General features: G+C 27.2%; 1 long non-coding RNA gene across 1 annotated transcript; it reads right to left on the reverse strand.

Annotated features, from left to right (window-relative positions):
* Positions 1-10568: 10568 nt before the first annotated feature.
* LOC108846835 (uncharacterized) lies at positions 10569-11977 on the reverse strand. Its single transcript, XR_001948825.2, has 5 exons — positions 11819-11977; positions 11653-11736; positions 11339-11551; positions 11151-11180; positions 10569-11070 (listed from the first exon to the last, which is right to left on the reverse strand). It is a non-coding gene; the product is annotated as an uncharacterized LOC108846835 (long non-coding RNA).
* Between the last annotated feature and the right edge of the window lie 2634 nt (positions 11978-14611).

Genomic DNA, 14611 nt, shown 5'->3' on the forward strand with positions numbered 1-14611 from the left:
TATAATATGTTAGTTATGCATAAACATTAAATACATAAAAATATGTTTAGTAGATAGGAAAGATGCATGTGTACTTTATATATCTTGTGTTTGGTTCATCCTTTTTCTTATCTTCATCTTCTTTTTAATCTCTCTCTCTTTCTTTCTCTTTTTATTTTTCTTCCTTGTGATGTATTATTAGTATAATAGATTGTGTTATACTATTCTATTTGAATAACATAGAATAGAAATAATTTCTTAATGTTTTCTCCTACTTCCCCTCTTTTGCAGCGCTCCTCCCCCTCTTTCTCATTTGTCGTGGCAGGACATCACAGTCATTTTTTTCTTAATCTATAACCCATTTACATCGTGATGTTTCTATGTATTAAGTTGTCTATACTATTTATTTACTATATATTAAGTTTGAATAACTATTTCAATTCGCAGTGGGATTGAATTTAGGGTTTAGGATTTGGGTTTTATGGTATATGGTTTGGGTTTAGAGTTTAAGGTTTGGGTTAGGATTTAGGATTTGGGTTTAGAGTTTGGGTTTAGGGTTAGAGTTTGGGTTTAGAGTATATGGTTTGGGTTTAGGGTTTAGAATTTGGGTTTAGGGTTTAGGATTGGGTTTATTGTATATGGTTTGGGTTTAGGGTTTAAGGTTTGGGTTTAGGATTTAGGATTTGGGTTTAGAGTTTGATTTTAGGGTTTAGAGTATATGGTTTGGGTTTAGGGTTTAGGATTTGAGTTTATTTTATATGGTTTGGGTTTAGGGTTTAAGGTTTGGGTTTAGGATTTAGGATTTGGGTTTAGAGTTTGGGTTTAGGGTTTATAGTTTGGGTTTAGGGTATATGGTTTGGGTTTAGGGTTTAAAATTTGGTTTAGGGTATATAGATTGTGTTTATTTGTTTGTTTTTGCCTATACTATATGATATTTAGTTTAGGATATAATGACTTTTTGTTTAGGATGTATGATTTGGGTTTAAGGAACTAGGATTTTGGGTTTAGAGTTTGAGTTTAGGGTATATGATTTGTGTTTTAGGGTTAGGGTTTGGGTTTAGGGAACTAAGACTTGGGTTTAGAGTTTGGATGTGTCGAGTATTCTATACCATATTCTATATAGCATAGTCACGTAATGGATGCAACTCAATCTCATAACTAGTTAACTTCTTTTGCGAGACTGGCTATATTACATCGTGTATAGTATAGTATCACAATTTTAGTATTAGAATATCAATATCACGTTCACGCGCCATAAAGGAGAGTTTGGTTAAGTTTGTGTGTAAATTATCATATCTGTTGCTTTTAACTGTAGCAAGGTATATTCTTAGTTTTTCTCCCTGCTATGAATATAGAGCAAATTCACCCTAAGAGAATAGCCACATCGACACTGTACACTATTATAATCAGCATTAAGAAATATTGAGTCAATTAAATTATAATGTTTTCATTCAAGCGTGTTCTCAAATACAGTATGATATATATTATTTTCATTTGCTTCCTTTGTTTTGTAATCTTCTTATTTTTCTTTTGCTTCTCCTCATTGTCAAATGATAAATATATTAAAAAGAATGTCTTCTTTTAGTTTTGCTCAATGTTTTGAAAACCGGACCGGACACCAACTCGGTGAAGCTACTGGTTGACTGGTTAGACCGGTTCAACCGGTCGAACCGGATTTTTTATTTATATAAAAATGTATATAATTATATATTTATACTATATAAACTTTACTTCTACATATAATACTTTCTCTATTCTTTTTTTATTAACTCAAAATAAACAACAAACATAAATCTGATTACTATGTAAACTAAAAATTAAAAAAAAAACAAATAATTTACAGCTAAAACAATCATATTTATTTATTTTTACAACTAACATTTCAAATTTTAAGAATATGGTAAAATAAAAATAGTATATGAGAGTCAAAAATATATTTTTCACATTTTTTCTTAGAAAAATAAAAATCAATTAAATAGTGATAGTTGAACACTAATTATAAAATATTAAATTTTAGCTAGTAATAATTAAAAACACTTAGTTATATGTTAATTTTTAAGAAACCGGGTTTTAAAATTAAACCGGATCACCGGTTTTACCTGGTTTCAGCCGGTTTTACTGGTTTTTATCAAATCCGGGTTTTAAATCGAACCGGACTCGGCTTCTTCAGCGAGTCACGGTCGGACAGGTTCGACCGGCCGATCCGATCCGGTTTTCAAAACACTGGTTTTACTGTAATACTAGGTGGTCGGCCCGCACCCAGTGCGGACATAAACAGATTCAAATTATGGACTAAGTAGTAAATAGTTTTAGAAGTAACGAATTTTATATTATAATACCACCGTCCTTGGGAGAAAGCATCAGATACAGAAAAATGTTGGTACTCAATATTTTACATGGACGAGATGAAACAAAGTAACTTCAGTATCAAGAGGTATTTATTGTGTATGTATAATTGCAACGTTCCAAAATAATTTGTATGTTTAAGAAGATATTTTATTTTCAAAATCTGGAATAAATAGTGTATAGTTTCAGAGGTAACATATTTTATATTATCACTACATTCCCATTGAAACCCTCTTTTACCATTTCAGAATGTAATTATGGACATAAAAAAATTTAAAATATGGAATAAAAAGTTCAAAATATGGAATAAATAATGTTAGAAACGGGTAGAGCAGAGAGAAGATACGAATTTCAGTCGGTGATTTTCGAATCAGACTTTGTCCGCTTATCAAAACTATTAACTCGGCGATTAAATATCCAGCTCTCTATGGAGTGACTGCGGGTATTGTATCGCATATGCGGACATTAATATTATGATTAGTTTAATTTTACATGATTAGTTTATTTTTACATACAATGATGTGTATATGCATAATATATATATATATATATATATATATATATATATTACATGTATAATAATCACATAGTTATGATTCATTATTTGTGGTTGAATACTTTGCTGTTAGTTTTTATTTTTATTGTAAACATATACAAACTACATTCATTAATTTTTAAACTCTAAACTCTTGGTAAACCTTAAACCCTTAAGTATACTCTAACGGTCTAACCCCTTGGTTTTACCGGATAAATTCTAAACAATAAACTCAAAACTTTTGGATATATTGTAAACACTAATCTCTCTCTCTCTCTCTCTCTCTCTCTCTCTCTCTCTCTCTCTCTCTCTCTCTCTCTCTCTCTCTCTCTCTCTCTCCCCCCTCTCCCCCTCTCCCCTCTCGCCCTCTCTCCCTCTCTCCTTCTCTCTCCCTCTCTCTCCCCTCTCCTCCGAGTATCATTACAATATCGCGAAGTCCACAAAAGTAAAACAAAAAATTTAATTAATAGAAAATCTAACAAAAGCCACAGCTTAACCAATAGAAGAGTATACTATTGATAACACGTTTCAAAACTTAAACAACGTCAATGAGCTTTCGTTCAAACGCATGATTGATTCAATCTCCTCCAAAGATAAACTGATCTTCTGATAAACTCAAGCCTGAAAGAACATGTAAAAATTAATTTGATCTACTGACATTTTATTTTGATAAAAACATGAGCTAACTTGGTTTATCCGTACCTTTTCTTTGGTTGCATAATATATCTTGTGATAGTTTTCTCAAGTAGCAATTGCAAACATTTTCTGGATTTGTGATACTATGTGTTAGCAATAGGACACAAAAGAACTTGCGTAGATCTTTTTGCTGATGCCTAATAACATGCTTCTTTAATAGTTTCTATATTTTCTTCATCGTCGTCCTTCCGGATAACAGACAAAGTTATATTTTTTCTAAAAAAACGTCATTAGATTAAGTTTTGAAAAAAAATAAGCAACTTAAAATGTAGACCATAAGAAAATGTAAGATATATATATAACAGTATTGATATGGTTGCACGATATGTTAGTATCAAATAATATATTCGTACAATTTAATACATTCTTTTATTGCTATATAGATGTTCTGAATTTAATGCGTTAACATAAATCATTTTAATTATTACCAATCAATCTTTTGAATTAAATATGATGAATATATGTTACGTGATGTTGCAATCATCATTAATGTTATAATATGGACATATTTTTCATTCAAGGCAAATTGTGAGAACTAAATAATAAATAAGTAATAATATAATTGTTAAATGACATAGTGTTGATCTTCAAGGCTACTGTCATGATCTTCTTGGTTTTTTCTTTTAGACAAAGGAGTTCCTGAAAAATCAAAGAACCAGAGGAAATATCACATGAAGACTGCAACATCAGGGCCTGCAAAAGAAAGAGTTCTCTCATTAGTATGCTATTGTAATTATAAAATATAAGCAATTATAAAGTGTAATACATGTTTAGAAGGCAAAGCATGAAATATTATTTTTCATAATAAATATTTAAATTGAATAAAGAAAGTTATTAAATCTACAATATCATAAGCTAATTTGAATTAAATATTAGTCTTCTTGCGCAAGTTAAATTTATTTAAAATATTCTTTAATAAATTCTCAATAAATCTTATACTTATAAGGTAATTTTATTTTTGGAAAATCTTGTTGATAAAAGCTAAAGGAGAACATCTCCTGAATAGATTGCACCAGAATTTGGTTGACAAGTCTCACCATAAATATTAAGTTTTAAATGCATGATTTTTGGAGAGAAAATATTTTGTCAATTAATTTCGTTTCTCTGACATCTAAAATATTTAGTGAGTATTCAATGAATTAACAGAGAAAAGGTCTCAAAAAGATGTTATTTGAATCGAGAAAAACACAAAAGGTAAGTAAAATGCTAGATTTTACTAAAATATTTAACGTTCACAATAAGTTATGTAACATAATGTTCTCAAATTAATTTTAAAAATTTATCTACCTATAAGTTAGGATTATTTATGGAATATATTGTTATTAAAATTACATTTTAAAAATAAAAAGAGAATATATCGGGAATAGTTTACACTAGTGATTTAATTAACAAATCTTACCCTTAAAGTTTAAATATTAAAGCATGAGATTAGGAAATAAGATATTATTTCAGTAGAGAAAATACCATCCTACTATAGATATTTTAAAAATATAATGTGATTATCCAATTTTGATGTACAATAGAAAAAATACCATTTTATAAGCGCACATCTTTTGCAGGATCGGAATGGTGAACTCTTAGAGGTCTGAAATATGAACACTTCCGTCAAATCATCTCTGAAAAAATATAAAACAAAATCACAATCAGCAAACCAAAAAACAACATGTGTATATATAAACTTATAATTCTAAACAATAATATAAATCTACTAATCAAAAAAAAAGAAAAGTATTCGCAACACAAAAAGATACTATTGAAATGATATAACTGAGAGATGTTATCAAATTGAGTAAATTTTTTTTACCAGATTGAGGAACAAAGATGTTATCGAAATGATATATCAAAGAGGTGTACAATCAAATCATATATAGCTTCAGTGGATAAATCGTCATAATAGGGTATCTGCATATAAACCAAAAGAAAAATCAGCTCTCATGAAATATAAAAGCTTAATGTTTTAAAATAAGAAGAAAAAAATTCAGAACATTATTAACATTAAAAGTTCAGAATACAAAGTTCAATGATTTTGTTTCTTTTACTGTGAATGTTCTTATTTATAGTAAATTAGTGGACGTTTCTAATTGATTTAGCTTGCATGATAAGCTAAGAAGTAGAATATTTTTTAATAAATTCTCAATAAATCTTATACTTATAAGGTAATATTATTTTTGGAATATCTTGTTGATAAGCTAAAGGAGAACATCTCGTGAATAGATTGCACCCGAATTTTGGTTGACAAGTCTCGCCATAAATATTAAGTTTTAAATACATGATTTTAGGAGAGAAAATATCTTGTCAATTAATTTCGTTTCTCTGACATCTAAAATATTTAGTGAGTATTTAATGAATTAAACAGAGAAATGATCGCAAAAAGATGTTCTTTGAATCGAGAAAACACAAAAGTTAAGTATTAAAAGTGATTTCCTTTTTAGTAGTGTCGATGATTAATATAAATCGAAAATAAATTCTAAAAAATCAATCAATAAGATCAAGAGAATTTTTCTCATTTGTAATAAGGAAACTAATTATTACATGTATTAACTAATATTCTTGTGCAAGTAATGTTAATAGGGGATTAATTTTTTTTTCCTTTTCAATTAGTATTCAATGTTACTTTCCTTTTATAGGGGGATTGATAAATTAAAATAAATTATTTGATTTGATAAAATGACTTTATATTCTTATATATCTATAGACTACATAAAATAATAAACCAAAATATTTATTTGAATTGATAAAAATGACTTTATATACCATATTTTCGACAATTAGTTACCATAAATAGTTATTAATAATATTATGTAAATCATTTGGAATGTAAAATATTTATTTGAATTAATAAAATGCTTTATATCATACTTTCGACAATTAGTTACCATAAATAGTTATTAATAATATTATGTAAGTCATTTGGAAAGTGATGTTAATTGATCATTAAATTATTTTTTTCCTTGCAATTAATATTCAATGGTACTTTCTACTATAGTGGGATCGATGAATTAAATGATATATCGAAATTACAAAATAATGTAAGTATTTAGAAGGCTTCCCTTTTAGTAGTGTCGATGGAAAAAATAAATCAAAAAGAAATTCTAAAAAATCAACCAATAGAATCGTTAGAATTCTTATGAGAAAGGCTGTGAGAGTGTCAGCTGACAAATGTAATTCTCTTTTAATATATAGAGGGATTATAATAAATAAAATTAAAAATCATCGGCCAATAAATTATAATAATTAACAGTTCATTTATGATCGACACGTAATAAAAAATCACTTATGTGGCTTCTCAATTAATATATAGTAAATTTATTTTTTATAAATAATTTATAACATTCTGTAGATTATTTTAAAATTCTGATAAATTTATTCTTTAAACAACGATAAATAATTTTAAATGATGTTAATAAACATGTTTGGATTTTTTAATATTTAAAATAATTATTATATAATTATATTCGAATACAATTCATCAAGTAGAGTATAAAACTATTATAATTATCTTATATAAAATTTCGTTCATTATATTTTATAGTTTATAAATATTAAAAGTAAGAAATAAAATATTATTAATCTTTCTATAATTTCGAGAATCAGTTTCCATAAATTGTTATTCTGTAGATTATATGGCAAGTGATGTTAAATGATTTTAGACTTACCTTAAATTTTTAGATCTAAATTAAATAAATAAAAATTAAAAAATCAATCGACCAATCAAATTATAACAATTTTCTTGAAACTTCACCTATGAACGACACGTCAGCAGAAATCACTAAAGTGACTTCTCTTTTAATATATAGGGGGATTTTATCTAGACATGAAACTCAAGTCTTTTTTTTTACTTCTAGAATTGGTTTGGTAAGCCTTGTCATGATATGTTTTTGTGTACATTATACGGTGTGGAAAGTAGAAAGGACACGTTGGACCAATTTTTCTAAGATAAGCACCAAAGACCACGATCCATATTTTATTTCATTGGTTAAGTAGCGACCGTCTTAAGACTAATTTAATATTGTGTAATAAATGAATATGCGTGTGGAAGCACCTTAGTCTAATGGTTAAGGTCTAAAGGCTTCTACACTAGGTCTGGGGTTCAACTCTTAGACTATTCAATTTATTGCAAATTTTTTTAAATCCAGGTTTCAAGTCCCGGAGATCTTCATAAGACAGGTAGTATAGTACTCTTTACTTTAATGTTCCTAATAATTGTGGGTTGGTAAATCTCGAACATGTTTAAATAAATCCCTGCGGTTTTACTATAGACTAGGGATGTGTCCGCGCTACGCGCGGAGCGGCTGTTTTTTGGTGTGATATGTGTGTAGGTTATGTAGTCATAATATGAAGTATTGATGTAGGACAGTGTGAAGTAGAAGAATTATTTGAAGTTTTATTTTCATAATTTTTGTTGATATTTTTTTATTAAGTATTGTATTGAAGATATTTTGGATTGTAATAGTGAATATTAATTTAAGCTGCCGTATTCATTGTTAAAGTGTAATGTGGCCCGCTTTTAATAGGTGGTTTTTTTTGTTTTTAAAATTGTATATTTGAATTAGAAATAATGAAAGCATAGAGTGTAAACTTATACAATCTAATCTACTAAAACTGAAGTACAAAAATAAAATAATCCTTAGTTTTCCTCAAAAATTACATACATATGCCACTGAATTAATTAACACCATATCAAATCAAATATGTGAGTTAATATTTTCACTTTAAATTAAGAAACATATCTCCACATATATAGCTATTAATTGTATTTAATCAACTACACTTTGCTTATCAAGTAGAGTGAGTTACAGCTATACATATTATTACGAAGTAAGGTTTAAAAAATTAATATAAAAGAAAATGAGATTTTGTACACTGCACAAAGTCAAAATAGTTACAACAACTAGGTTCGAGCTAAAATTTTGTTGCTTTGAACACATGTATTTTAGTATGCTAGACTTTTGTGATTTCACTATAGTTATATTATTCTAATATCTATCTATCTTATTAAAAGTGAAATACAAATGAAAAATAACCCTTATTTTTTTTTCATTATTTACCACAGAATGCCATTGATCTTAATTAAAGAGAGATTATCCTAAATTAATCAACTCATTTCACGTCAAAGCCTTATCAAGTTATCATATAGCCCATTCGTTTTTTACAACTATTAATGGGTCTTTGTTTCGTTTTTTGTATTAACGAAATATGTACAGGATCTGTTTTGTTTATATTATTAACCTACAACTGCACCTAACTGATTTTAATCTAACTATATATCTAACCATTATTTTATACTCAACTCATAATTCACATAACCACAAAATTATTATACACATGAAATCGAGTTTAATATTTGAACTGTTCTGTTTAATATATTAAAGTTTCGTTTTGTAATATTAAGTTAACACAATATATGAACTGTTCTGTTTAACATATTCAAGTTTATTATATGTCAATAGTTTAGTAACTTTAATAAATCTTTCTAAACTGAACATCTATATTATTAATACTAAAGTACAAATTGAGTTTTTTGGAAACATGGATAACAACTTAAAAAAAAAATGTTTGCTTGGAAACTTGGATAACAGTTCAAAAAAAAAGGTTTTTTGGAAACATGAATATCAGTTTTAAAAAATTATGTTTGTTTAGAAACATGAATACCAATTTAAAAAAGAAGTTTGTTTGGAAACATGAATAGCAATATAAAAAAATATATAATGTTATTTGGAAACACATATAACAATATATTAAGAAAATAATGAATTTATCTTATTAAGAAAAATTGGAAATCTATTATATTATGAGAAACTATATATTTGGGTCAACTTTAAAATATACGAAAATTAGTTAATCTAATTATCTAAAAATATCATTGGTTTAAAATAATCATAAAACAAAATTTAATATATATATATATATATATATATAATTCAAATTAGAACAGTAATTTTAAGTTGATTTATATCAAAATTTCATTCAACATATACATATATTCAAAATTTATTTTTACTAAAATATTTTCCAATAACCATTATTGAAAAATGTTTTCAATATATATAAGAAAAATACAATAAAAAGTCAAATTTCATATACCAACTTAATTTATGATTTTTTATTTCACATTAAATTTTTAAAATATAATATATGTGATTATTTATATGATAGTACGCATAAAATACTATTAATTATATGTTTACTCTGTTTTAAAGGAAAAAAATAGATCGTAAATTAGGGGTAGGCGTTCGTGTACGCATTCGGGTTCGATTCGGGTCAAAGATTTCAGTCACATATAAATTGGTTGATTTAAATATTTGGGATAGAGAATAAATAATTATTTTAAGTATTTTTGGTGTTTTGATTATACTTTAACAATTTTAGATATTTACATATGACTATTTATATCTATTATCAATTATTAAACCAACTTAAAAGTATTAGATATATTCTGGATGTTTTTAAATACATTAAATCTAAAATATATATAAGTATATAAATCTATTTTGAATATATTCGGGTATCCGAAATATTTTGATTCGAATCGGATTCGGTTTCAGTTCTCTAAATACCAAAATTCTGATTAATTTAGATATTTAATTAATTTTGGTTCGGGTTTGGTACTTCTTTTTGACATGGGAAATAAACAACAATATATTTTATAGAAAATACATCCGCACGGGCGTGCGGGTCAAAATCTAGTAAACTTATTAATAGCTCGTTTTATTGAAGCATAAAATAGACAATATGGTTGAATTGCTAACTTCTACAGAAGAGAAGATGTACCACTTATTAACTTTGAAGGTATCTCCGTAAAATAAAAAACAGGAACTTAAAACAGTAGAAACAGAAATGATCTGTTTTCTGATTGTAGACGTCTTATGGCCGCTACGCCATGAAAACAAAATTTTCAATTTGCTTATAGTAAAAGCAATTGTCACACCTATCGCCATTATTTCTGTGGTCGTTTATTGTATTAATAAATATTTTGTTAATGCTGCAATTTTTTTTAATGTATGGTAGATTTTTAAGTTATAATTATTTTTGAAGTCAGCAGGCAATTTTTTTTAATTTCCGCTGATGGTTGTTTTGTGTATAGTACAAGTATAGGTGTAGACTTAGGTGCTAAATGGCGGAATAACATTTTAATATTTTGAAGTGTAAATAAAGCAATGATAAATTTTGTTTTCATTTTTTTTTGCATTTGAAACAATTTGATTTAGGTAATTAACGTTTTGTCCTTTAGAAAGTTTTGTTGTTTGAGTTTGTCTAATTTTAAAAATTCTGAGAGCATGTGGATCATCGATGGCTAAAATTTTATTGTACTGAAGTTGGCTAAGAGTGTTATCGAGTCAGTTCCTAATGGAAATAAATCACCTTTTTATTGGTAAGAAACAAATTCTGAGAAACGAAAATGTTACGAAATGATAAAAACATTTATATAATGTTTTTGAAAATTATGACCAGAAAAGTAAATAGTACTTCATCGTTAAATCCCACTTATATACAGGTTGTGCGTCTGAACTTCCCTGCAATTTTAAATAACAACACATTAAGAATCTTGTTACAGGAGCTGGTAGTGTTAAGTTTTGTGTTTTCTTTTTCATACCTCGAGTGTCTGCACTTGAAGTTGCAACTGCTGTGAAATTAAAGAGACGCAAAGGATTAGTATCAGACATCTGTGATTTGGCAAGTTAGTGGACAGCCATGGTTTAATCGTTCTGGTAAAGTAACGATGTTAACTTTTATGATGACTTAAATAAAGTTCTTGAGTGGGATAGGTATGCAATCTATTACCTGGTACTGAGAAAGCCTCAATCATATGTGCATCCATTTCGGAACTTACTTCTCATGCACAGTCAACTAACGGTGTGATGAGCATAGGTTAATCACGCAAGAACTTTACAAAGAGTAGAGTAATTTACTGGAACATGCCTTGTTTTGGTTGCTCTCCACGCTTTGCTGCGCGGATAAGTAGCCGTTCCTGTCGAGCTTGCCTTCCAACTGATCCTGTGTTTTGATTCTTAAGCATTATGAGTAAAGCAGGCTATTAGTTCTTACAATTTGTAATAGTAAACTGTGATTTAGGTGGATCCTAAAATAAATATAACCTTTGGATGCTTCAGCAGCATTTACTTTCTCAATTATGAGAGGAAAGTTCTCAGTGTCGCCATGGATGACGTTAGTCATATACGCTACACAGGGAGGATTATCAGTTAAACAGCCGATGCAAACTTTTCGTCAAATTCCTTATATCTTATGTTGGATAGAACAAACCTGTTGTCTTCTTTGGTTTATTGGTAGCTGAAGTGGACGCTTGAGGTATAGGTTGGTTTTCTTGAGATCCACCAATTCCCGTTTTGCCTTCAGCTTTAGCTTTCTTCTCCACGATGAATATAGTTCTTATTATTTTGATAGAGTAGACAGAGTATGAGTTTAGATTGTCTGTTCTGTACCTTGATCAAATCAAAAATGGTTTCAAAAGAGGATTTTAATTTATAACTAGATTTTGATCCGCCCTTAAAAGGGTGGATATATTCTTTTATTTTAAATTTAATTTTTTATATTTGTTTTTTATTTCTGATTATATTTGTATTTTTGTAATCACATTTGTGTATAAATTTAGATCAAAATATATTGTAATTTAAAATTTGATCCGGTATACGCACGGTTAAGGCTGAGTTACGGGTCGAACTCGTCCTGCTGACCCGCCAACCCACAGATTTTCAACTTTGTTTTGGTTAAAAATATGACCCGCACAACCTGCAAACAAATAATATTGTACATACATCCGCTCCGTTAATTTTGTGGTTATCCGTGAGTTATATACATATTTTAAAAATCATTATTTAATTTAATTACTATAAAAGTATATTTATAATAAAAATATACATGACTTAAATTTTAAATTATTATTTTTTTAATTCTTGTATTTAAAAAAGTATTTACTTTTTTAATTTTTATTTTTTAAATAATTTACGGGTCGACGGGCAGCCGTGATCAAAAATCCACCAACTCATACTAAGCCCGCATAAAAAAACTCATAACCCGCATCCGCAAATCAATTTTTCAAATAATTGGACGAAAAATAATTAGTTAGTGAAAGGATTCAGCAATTTTTAAAGTAAATTTTTTGATAATGATTCCCTTTTAATAGTATAGATGAGGTACAATGTTGTTTTAAATTAATTCCACACCATCATTCGATACAAAAAAAAATATAAACATTAGTAATAGAAACAGTGGTTTATACGAATCTTTCTTATGCACATATTTGAAATGTTAGAAGTCAACGGTTTAGATTATAGTAACATTTAAAGTCAATAACAGTAATAGGCTTTATTTAAATGAAGGAGAATCTTATTAAGTTACTATAAAATATGTTAGTTATAAGATTTTGTTATATGTAATAGGTTGGACTAAAAAAATGAAAGGATCCTAAACAACTTGTATAAGTCGACTTTTTAAGACTGTTTCCCTTTTAATAGTATAGATAGTTCATCATGCATGTAAAACAAAATAAAAATAAGCAAACCGGAGAAATATATATAATATATATATGCTTAACATTCAAAACAATATAAAACTACTAAATCAAGCAACAAACGTTTCACATTTTGTCTTTCCCAAAATGTTACTTAATGATCTAGCTTCACAATACGCTAAGAAATATAATATTCTCTAATTATTTATCCTATTTATAAGTTAAGATTACTTATAGAATATCTTGTTAGTCAAAATATATTTGAATAATAAAAAAAGAATATATATATATATATATATATATATTAAATGCATGATATTAAAGAAGAAAATATCTCATTAGTTAATTGCAACTGATTTTTGATAATACAAAATTTACTATAGAGATTTAAATATTAATGGTAGATAATAGATAAATATAAGGAGTAGTTGCAACAACTTTCTGATTGCTAAATCCCAATATAGATATTTAATTTGAATTAAAAATGATCATATAAATATGTTACACATATCATATTTTTATAGTACATACTTATAAAATAGTATACTATCTATATGATTAATATGTATAAAATGTAATACTAAAATTTTTGAAAATATTGATTAAATAATTTGGCATAAAACAATATAGTTCATAGAAATTTGAATTTTTTAAACTTTATTATGTGATAAAATTGTAAAAAGTTATATCTTACAGTTGACATAAAACTATATAGTTTACATTAATCTGAAATTTATAAATTATACACTTTATAATATGATAGAAATGTATTAAATTATATTTTAGTACAAAATTGTTCGTTAATAATGTTATAATAGTAATGATGAAATTGTATATAATAATAGTCTAGTGATTTGACTAATTTATATTATTTGACTAAATATTGAATTATCTACAAAAATAGATTATATTTAATAGATTTTTATTTATTTATTTTTTAAATCAAAGTTTTTGTCTAATAACATGTCATGTCAGCATGTTTAGAAAATGTTAAGAGAATAGCCACATCAGCATTGTAAAATATTATAATCAGCATTAAGAAATATTGAGTCAATTAAATTATAACGTTTTCATTCAAGCGTGTTCACAAATACAGTATGATATATATTATTTTCATTTGCTTCCTTTGTTTTGTAATCTTCTTATTTTTCTTTTGCTTCTCCTCATTGTCAAATGATAAATATATTAAAAAGAATGTCCTCTTTTAGTTTTACTGTAATATCTTATCTAGACATGAAACTCAGTCTTTTTTTTACTTCTAGAATTGGTTTGGTAAGCCTTGTCATGATACGTTTTTGTGTACATTATACGGTGTGGAAAGTAGAAAGGACACGTTGGACCAATTTTTCTAAGATAAGCACCAAAGACCACGATCCATATTTTATTTCATTGGTTAAGTAGCGACTGTCTTAAGACTAATTTAATATTGTGTAATAAATGTATATGCGTAGTTGGGTTGGTAAATGTCGAACATGTTTAAATAAATCCCTGCGGTTTAGCGCGGGGCGACTATCTAGTTTTACTAAGATAAGCACGAAAGACCTTTCCACTGGTATGAATGGAGATTTCGCTGTTAATCAGACGTA

This window comes from Raphanus sativus, chromosome 3 (assembly GCF_000801105.2).
Source record: "Raphanus sativus cultivar WK10039 chromosome 3, ASM80110v3, whole genome shotgun sequence".
Classification (NCBI taxonomy): domain Eukaryota; kingdom Viridiplantae; phylum Streptophyta; class Magnoliopsida; order Brassicales; family Brassicaceae; genus Raphanus; species Raphanus sativus.